The sequence below is a fragment of the Lipotes vexillifer genome, unplaced genomic scaffold, assembly GCF_000442215.2.
Source record: "Lipotes vexillifer unplaced genomic scaffold, Lipotes_vexillifer_v1.1 scaffold549, whole genome shotgun sequence".
NCBI classification, from domain to species: Eukaryota; Metazoa; Chordata; class Mammalia; order Artiodactyla; family Lipotidae; genus Lipotes; species Lipotes vexillifer.
Window position 1 is genome coordinate 661,605 of NW_006791400.1, and position 9,277 is coordinate 670,881.

The 9,277-nt window shown below is 44.2% G+C and overlaps 1 pseudogene; it reads left to right on the forward strand.

Annotated features, from left to right (window-relative positions):
- Window positions 1-4,901: 4,901 nt before the first annotated feature.
- On the forward strand, window positions 4,902-6,639 carry LOC103076035 (negative elongation factor C/D pseudogene; annotated as a pseudogene).
- The last annotated feature ends 2,638 nt before the right edge of the window (window positions 6,640-9,277 follow it).

Here is a 9,277-nt window from a genome sequence, read left to right on the forward strand (position 1 = left end):
TCTTTTCAAATTTTCTTAAAAATTTTTTTTTTTTTTTTTTTTTTGGAGCGCATGCCTTCGTCAGAGGGAGGCATGTTTCCTTATACAAATATTGACATGAATCCCTCCGTTTACTTAGCATTTTCCTGTGAAAGGCTCAGTATGGTAATGTCCCTTCATCCCCTTTCACACATTTGTTCTGACTCTTGGCTCCAGGAAGTTCTTATTGTTCTAGTCAATGCTCGCTGGCCCAATGACATTTTTTTTCCCCTTTTAGTGACAGACATGTTATGTTTCCTTTCTTGAAGTTCTCATGAGAGTTTCTTGTACGGTGTTCCATCTACACCAAAAAAGGGTGTCATATTTGCAGGTACTCCTTTTTCTGGTTCTTTTTTGCTTTTGCCTTTTTTTGGTCACGACCTCTTAACCGACACCGTAACTAACTGTATAAAATGGTGGAATGCCAGATAAGAAAGCCCCTCAAAAGTCCAACAACTTGCTCTAAATTCATGGTACATGGATCCACGGCTGAACTGTGGCAGAGTTCCTTTGTTAGTTGGCCAAGGAGGTTACATTCTGCTTCTGGATGAAGGGGTTTACTTCAGAGTTTATCTTTTAGGTGTTCCAGAAAACTTCGCTTTTCATTGGCAATTCCTTAACTATATAACTTACTGGTCACCTAGCATTCTCTCTGCTTGTGATGAGTAATTATTTCCGTCTCAAGAGTTGGTTAGCGTGCCTTTCTTGCTAGAATAGCATCATTCATTGATTTCTACCCTGAGATAAGAAACACCATTGGAAGCAGCGGGAAACCCCTGAAGACAAAGCCCACGGACAGCAGCTGATGGATACTATGCTTTCCGAGCTGGCAGGGGGAGAATCACTTGACCCTCCCCGACTTACCACTCCTACCAGTTCTTGTGCTTTTCCTGGGAGACCCAGGTATTTGTAGACCTGTTAGATAGGATGGACTGTGGCAGAGAACCCCCGCTCTAAACACTCATTGGAAAAGGAGTCTTCAAGGAGACAGAGAAGCTCACAGCCCCCTTCAACCTCACAAGGGGCGCCCAGGAGGACCTTCCACGTCATGGCTTCCTCTTGGCTGCTTCTTCTCGAAAATATCTGCTGTTTTGGGAAGCTGGTTTGATCAGAGAAAGCCCCTGGGGGTGAAGGCTTAGATCACTAAGGATTCTGGGCATGTTGACGGAACCAGAGACCGGTTGGGTCCAGTGGGCTGCGAGCAATTCAGCCCAGGCCAGGACCACGCCGGGTCACATGGACTTGGGAGCCACACCCACAGAAGTAGCTGTGTCTGGGCTCAACAGCCAGCAGGGCTCCCAGGCTGAGGACACACGGCCCGTGGCTGCCTGGACAGGCATAGGGCATGATGCGTCGGAGAAGGGTCAGGAACAGGCTTTTAGGAAGCATTATCCAGCAGCAGCCGTAGCCCTAAGCATCCCTCACTGTGTTCCTCCACCCCCGACCCCGTCCCCTTTCACCCCTGCCCCGTGTACTTCTCCCCCACACCCACCCATGGAGACCCCTTCCTCCCTAAATGGTAAACCAGCCGTACTGTCCTCCAGTGTGAAAGCTTCCAAGGCACACACAGTGCAATCATCCCTCCTTTTGGCTACATTCTTCTGCGAGTTACACTCCAGGTATGATTTATTTCTGGTTCATTTCCTGTGACTCAGTTACACAGGATGCAAAATTACGATAATAATGCTTGTCTCCAGATAATGAATACAGGGTTTGGATTTCTCATAGAGGAGATATTATACAAATGCAAAGTATCATTACAGCTAAAATCCATGACTAAAGAAATTAAATTTCCTGGAATGTTTTATATCTAACAAGAATGTTTGTAATCCTCTGTATTTACCGCTAAATGAGGTGGACTACAAGAAAGAAGATATTTCAAGGGAAGGAATGAGCTCAACGGGAAAAATTAACAAATGGGAAAATTGCAGCACTGCATTTGTTCTTTACCGAGAAAAAACGGTTTGGTAAACATGCAACAGGAAACCCTGTTTGATTTATGCAAGGAAAATTTAACCAGCAACAGACTCATGTAGAATCTTCAAAGGAGAAGTTTCTATACTTGTTTACCTTTTGATATGCAGCTCAAAAAGAACACCATACCTCAGCTCGAAAGAACCGAGATCATGAATAACTGACTCAGTTCTGTAAATAACTAAATAGTCAACTGGACATATAGCAAATGAAAAGCTTTACCATAAAAAAAAAAAAGCTGGAAAAAAAGATATATTCGATTTGGGAGGGAAGGGAGTGACGTATCTTTAACGATTCCCCAAATTTAGTTCCTTTCTTGTTTCATAAACACATGAGACAATCAAATTCAGGGTTTTTAAAAATTTTACACGTCAAACATATTTTGAGAACACAACCTGTTCGCAATTTTCCATACCTATTTCCATCACTCTTTTTGTTGTGAGGTACCAACTTCATTAAATCAGAACAATGAAAGAATCAGTATTTCTGGGAATATACATTCATGGCATCATGCACACCGAGTTAAAGGTGTTCCCTCTGTATAGGTGTTACAGCTGGCATTGCTTCAGGCCATCAACCCAAGAAATGCCAACTACCTCCTCATCTTCATCAAAACCAAGGGCTCCTCTTTGAGCCTCCACCAGGGCACCTGCCAGATGCACAATGTGCCAGCCCATTTCTGCGCTTCCTGAAAGACCAGGGGAGAGACCGCGGCTGGGAGCAGAGCTGGGAGCTGTGGGCAGAGTTTACTCAAAAATATTTCTTACACCAACTTCAGCTCTATTATTTGCCACAAATACCACTAGTCCTTCAAGCCTGGGACATAGCCCTCCCAGGCCTTGTCCAATGGCTCTCCAGTTTCTGGCCATTTTTGATACAGGTGAGGCTCCCTGATCCTAGTGAGGTGCTGACTGCAGACCTGAGTACCAGACTCCACAGACGAAGAGGCCCACTCACCTCTCCAACCTGGGCTGGGGTGTGCTGTGCCTACATCAACTTCACTGGCCTCACAAGTCATCCAGAACCCTGAGGCCAAGCAACTTCTCACACTTGTGTCCTCATCACACGCTTCCTCCTCTGTTCCACCCCTAAAGTACCTTCCCCGGAGAGATGCGTCCCGCCCAGGATCTTCAGACGTGTCACTGCACTTATCGCTTTGGGACTCCCCTTGCATTTGACGTATGTGGACAGATCAGGAGCTTTCTAAGGGGGCCCTAAAGACTGGGACCACCTTGATGCACTCACTCAATGGCAGCAAAACCTTCACCTGTGCAACCATATAGAAACGAGACGTGCTCAGGATTTACTCTGAGAGGATAAGTATGAGGAAGCCATAGAAAAGAGGTGAAGCAATGTATTTTAGCACGTTCAACATGAAGTCATAGTCATTTAACTGCATTTTTAATTGTTCAATTACAAAATATTTCAACCTGTAGAGAAGTACCCAAAAATGTGACACACAACAATTGACCTACCATAGACGTTAGACAAATACTATCATTTTGCAATATGTGCTTCAGCTCTTTTAGTTTTAAGAGATTAAATTAATTGTTATGAATTAAACAATGACCTTCTTCCTCTCCCTTTCTTATCTCTCTCCCCAGAGGTAAATTGTAATCAGAAAATGTGTATCATTCCATGCTTGTTTTTGTACCTCACTGTATAAGAAATCACATGCCATATATGTAAACCATTGCTTCGATGTTTTGAAATTCTCATAAATGTTTTCATGCTGTTTAATTTATTTTGTAGCTTTCTTTCACAATTATGTTTTTCCGTTTTATCCATATAGTTATACATAGATCTAGCTCTACGTATGTTGTATACTATCCTATTTTATGATTAAAACATAGCTTCCTCATCCATGACACTAAAAAAAGGATGTTCAAGTTGTGTCTACTTTTCACTGTTGTATACGATGCTCCAGTGATCATCATTTTATACATCTTATTGAACATTTCTGTGAAAGTTTCGCTAGAAGAGACACCTAAAAATGGGGTGCTGGCACCACTGATCTTTCCCCATATTGTTCAGTTTCTCTTTAAAGACAAGAGACTAATTCACAATTCTACCAGGGACGTATAAGCATTCTTGTTTTCCCACATCCTCATTAGCCAATAGATAAAAAGTGAAATTGTAGTTTCATCTTGCATCTCCCTAAAGGCCAGTTCCTCTGTTTGATTCTTCTTTCATATCCTTTGCCATTATTTTCCTACTTTGTATTTAAACTTTTTCTTATTGACTTGGAAGAGTCCTTTGTACATTCTGGATATGATCTTTGTTATGTAGGCTGCAAATGTCTTCTCCCAGTCTGTTTATCCAATTAATATTAAGAAAAAAAAATCCAGTGCTTAGGATACAGTTATGATGTTAACATCAGGTAACTTATAAAAATGTCTAGAAATGTTTCTTCCGTGGATAAAGATTTTCCTTCTTTTCAGAGCAGAAGGCTACTTATTTTTATCTGAAATGTTATATTGTATATACTTGGGAATATTTTTAAAAGATGTGACGGTCTTTATTGATCACATCTTGGCATCCTTTTACTGTTCATGAATATCGCTAAAGTTGATTTATACAATAAAGAGCAGACTCTTAAGACCGCTAAGTCTGAGTTTGAAATATTAGAGAATGCCAGAGGAATATCTTTCAGCAACTACTCATCTTAGAAATCGTTTTATAGAGCTTTAGCTTTGAGAGACATAGTAGGTCCAAAGTCAGGGAGAGGTAGAGAGAAGGAGAAGGAAGAAGCAAAGAAAACTCCCAAGGAGCAGCCATTGACATAGAAGGAATCTCAGGAAAGGATTGGGTCCCGGGAGCTACGAGAAGAAAGCCTTTAAAGTGGGGAGATCTCCGGATACTTCAAGCAGCCAGGGTGGAGGACGGCGAGGGCCCTGACAGGTGTCAGCATGGACCTGGACCAGGTCGACTTCGGGAGCGCGGCAGAGTTGGGTGGCCAGCAGGAGCGGGGGGATGCACAGGGAGAAGAGGACGCCCAGGTCCAGCAAGAATGCCTGCAGAAATTCTCTACCAGGGATTGTATCACGGAACCCTCCATCTTTAACACTCTGATGAGGTGTTTTCAGGCAGGAGGGTCTCCGGAGGAGGTGATGCGGCTCTTATCAGACAACTACACAGCTGTGGCCCAGACAGTCAACCTGCTGGCCCAGTGGCTCATTCAGGCAGGGGTTGAACCAGTGCAGGTTCAGCAAACTGGAAAATCACTTGAAGACTTTATTGATGAAACAGTTCGACCCCCGCAAAGCAGATTCTATCTTTACTGAAGGAGGAGAGACCCCCGCTTGGCTTGAACAAATGATTGCACATCCCACGTGGAGAGATCTTGTTTACCAGCTGACTGAAGCGCACCCAGACTGTCTGATGCTGAACTTCACGGTCAAGCTGATTTCCGATGCAGGATACCACGGGGAGATCGCCGGCGTGGCGGCGGCCTGCCAGCAGTTGGAAGTGTTCTCTAGAGTTCTCTGTGCCTCTCTGGCTACACTTTTGGATGGAGAAGAAGACAACCTTGCAGAAAATCTCCCTCAGTTTTGCTAAGATGGTGCCACGGGGAGCACACGTACCTGGTGGCCCAGGTCCTGATGTCCGCGCTGGCTCAGGAAGGGCAGGGCGGCTGGGCCGTGCGCAGGATTGCACAGGAGGTGCAGCGCTTCGCTCAGGAGAGGGGCCGCGATGCCAGTCGGACCTCTCTCGCACTGGGCACAGCTGCCTCCTACCCCCGGCTGTGTCAGGCCCTGGGGGTGACGTTGTCCAAGGGGGCCCTGAATCCGGCCGATGTCACTGTTCTCTTCAACCTATTTACCAGCGTGGACCCGCCTCCTGTTGAATTCATCCGGGTGCCGGCCTTCCTGGACCTCTTCATGGACTCACTCTTTAAACCAGGGGCCAGGATCAACCCGGACCACAAGCACAAGTACATCCATATCTTGGCACATGTGCAGTGAGCGCGGTGGAGACCTGGAATAAGGACAGGCGTGTGAGCGTCAATCGCGGCGAGAGCTGAAGTCAACGGCCAAAGCTGTCGAAACTGTTCATAGTTTGTGTTGCGCTGAGAACAAAGGGGCTTCTGAACTCGTGGCCGAGCTGAGCACCCTCTATAAGTGTATCAGGTTTCCAGTGGTGGCAATGGGTGTGCTCAAGTGGGTGGACTGGAGCGTATCAGAGCCCAAGTACTTCCAGCTGCAGACCCACTGTACCCCTGTGCACCTGGCGCTGCTGGACCAGATCAGCACCTGCCACCAGCTCCTGCACCCCCAGGTCCTGCAGCTGCTGGTGAAGCTCTTGGAGACGCAGCATTCCCAGCTGGACGTGATGGAGCAGCTCAAGTTGAAAAAGACTCTCCTGGACAGGATGGTGCACCTGCTGAGCCAAGGCTACGTACTCCCTGTGGTCACTTACATCCGCAGGTGTCTGGAGAAGGGGGACACCGACATTTCCCTCATTCGCTACTTTGTGACCGAGGTGCTGGATGTGATCGCACCTCCCTACACCTCTGACTTTGTGCAGCTTTTCCTCCCCATCCTGGAAAACGACAGCATCGCTGGCACCATTAAAACGGAAGGTGAACAGCACCCTGTGACGGAGTTTATAGCTCACTGCCGGTCTAACTTCATGCTGGTGGACTGATTCAGAGCATCCTCCAGAGCTGGAGCAGAACATTCCAGGAGACCCATTGCGGAAAATCCCTTTCCAGAAACTACCGATGAAGAGGCCCAGTCAGCATCCTGGCAATGGGCTCTGGAGGGAGGAGGTGGAGAACTTTTGTAAAAAGGAAAATGTTAGCAATGCAAGTGGACAGCTGCAATTATGAAGAGTCCCCTTTCCTTGTAAATCCAGGGCTACCCCTAAATCCTGTTTTCGGTATTCATTTCCCCCAATATTGGAACTAGGTTCCCATTATCCTTCGTGATGTAGCCAACTGGCAGCCCCAGGGTGGTGGGAATTCAGAAAGTGGGGCACTTAGATGAACTATTTTCAAAGTTGACTTAAGTTTTCTCACAAGACCTGAACAGTCAGTTCGTATTGCTGTGAATGCTTTAATTCTCCAAGAACAGATAAAAGCCTTTCTGTGGGTGAAACATGTAGATCCCAGTGTTATGTTGTTCTCGTAAATTAGACACTCGTCCTCAAAATAAAAAAATAAATAACTAAAAATTTTAAAGGCATATGACTTTCTAAGTTTTTATGAAATAACTGCTGTCACCCCAGAGTCAAGAGGCAGGATTCAGCGTAAGTCCATCGCCAGCATAAGGAATTTTTCTACGTGCATAACTGAGCACACACCACTGAACCCACAAATGCACCCACACAGGCAAGTCTAAGTGTGAGACAGGCTGGGTGGGACCTGGGACCCTTTGCTGCAGGGCTCGCACCTGGACACACCTCTCCTCCAGCAACAAAATACAAAGAAACTATAAGGGGCTAAAAATCACTGCATGCGTGCATCGTTGGGGCAAATTATGGACAACAAGATACAAAAAGACCGAAACCCCAACTGCCACTTCTGAAGAGCTGGGAGCAAAAACAGGGTGTCCGGAGCAAAAGCGGAGTTCCTGATGGCATAATTTGTTCTTTGCTCATAGTACCAGGGAGAGCTTCATGAGAGGAAAATGTGTATCTGTGTACTCATGTGTATATTTGTCTATGTCTAGGGAGTAACTTTATTTTACTCTTACACTCCAGTTGATAAATTAAACTTTGAGGAAACTATGTTTTTGTGGCACTGGTGCATAATTTGTTCTTTGCTCATAGTACCAGGGAGAGCTTCATGAGAGGAAAATGTGTATCTGTGTACTCATGTGTATATTTGTCTATGTCTAGGGAGTAACTTTATTTTACTCTTACACTCCAGTTGATAAATTAAACTTTGAGGAAACTATGTTTTTGTGGCACTGGTGCAACATATGCATCATAGAAAAGTAATTTAGTTATGCCTTAATTCCTCACTCATTTCCACTAAAATAAATACAGAACAGATTCAGAAAACTGATGCTGAGGACAGACAGTGAATCTGCAAGCCCGTGGCTAGAAGCCTAAAATATTATTTTGAATTAACCTATTAACTCATTTAAGATAATTCTATCCAGATTTTCGTCTGTATTTATTCAACTGATTTATTGTCTGTTTTTATTTCTCCCAAATGGGACTCATTAAGTCTCTTTAAAGCAATGTTTTCTACCATTTTTATTGTTCAAGGTCCTTTATATTCTAATGACTGAGTTATGTATCATGTACTCCTAATTATGAAACATAGATTTTACTGTGTGTCCATTTTAGTTGGTAAGTTTATATGTATGTACATATATACACATATACATTGCATCAAAATGGCCTTTTCAAAAGACAGTGATTACAGTTTTAAAGCATTGCACCCTTTAAACATTTCTATGGGTTTATGGAGATTTCTGACATGAAAATGGATTTCCCTATATGACTGGAAATACTAGAACCAATCAAAGGCCACTCAGCAATTTACCCTGAGTCTTAGTTGACCTGCCACAGACGAAGAATGAGGTGGTCTTTGCTTTTCTAATAGCAACATGGGGAAGTAAGACTGAGCATTCTTGAGTCGGGACCTTGCTTTTGCCTCTGTAACCTGGCATCTTAATGGAGCCACTTAGCATCTATCTGTTAAAGGGAGAATACCCATCTTCTGAAGTTGGATGTGAGATTAATTGTCCTGGCTCAAAGCAACAGAGAGTCAAGTACTCTTGAGTGAGTACTAGTTTCTCCCTTCTCCACCTAGATGTGGAGAAGATTATCTCCCATAAATCAGGGCTTTATAGCGTTCTCAGACGAACTTTGACATCTTCACAGTCTCACGTGTGCCATCGGTTCTAGACATTTGCCTCTAAGTGCTACTGGAAATGTCACCCGAATGAACTGTAAGACACCTCAAGAATCAGACCTGCCAATCAGTAATCACAGGTAACTTTTTTTATAGAGCCTGATCCTGTACAAAGGTTTCCAGGTGCTTTATCAGCTTTCACAATCTGTATGTATGAAGGTTGGGTAGATCGTTATCTCTTTCTTTTCAGTAAAAGGAAACTTCAAGCCAAACTTCTTGGCTTGAAGAGGCCAAGAATGCAAAGTAATGGGTGGAGATAGGACTTTGGAGTCTTCTGAACACATGAATTTTCTATTACATTGGGTTGAACTCTATGGAATTGCCATTTTTACAGGTAGAATCCATAAATTCATATGGTTTTCCCTGTACAATGTTTTTTAACTCAAAAACGTTGTAGCAGCAAGTGACACATACTAA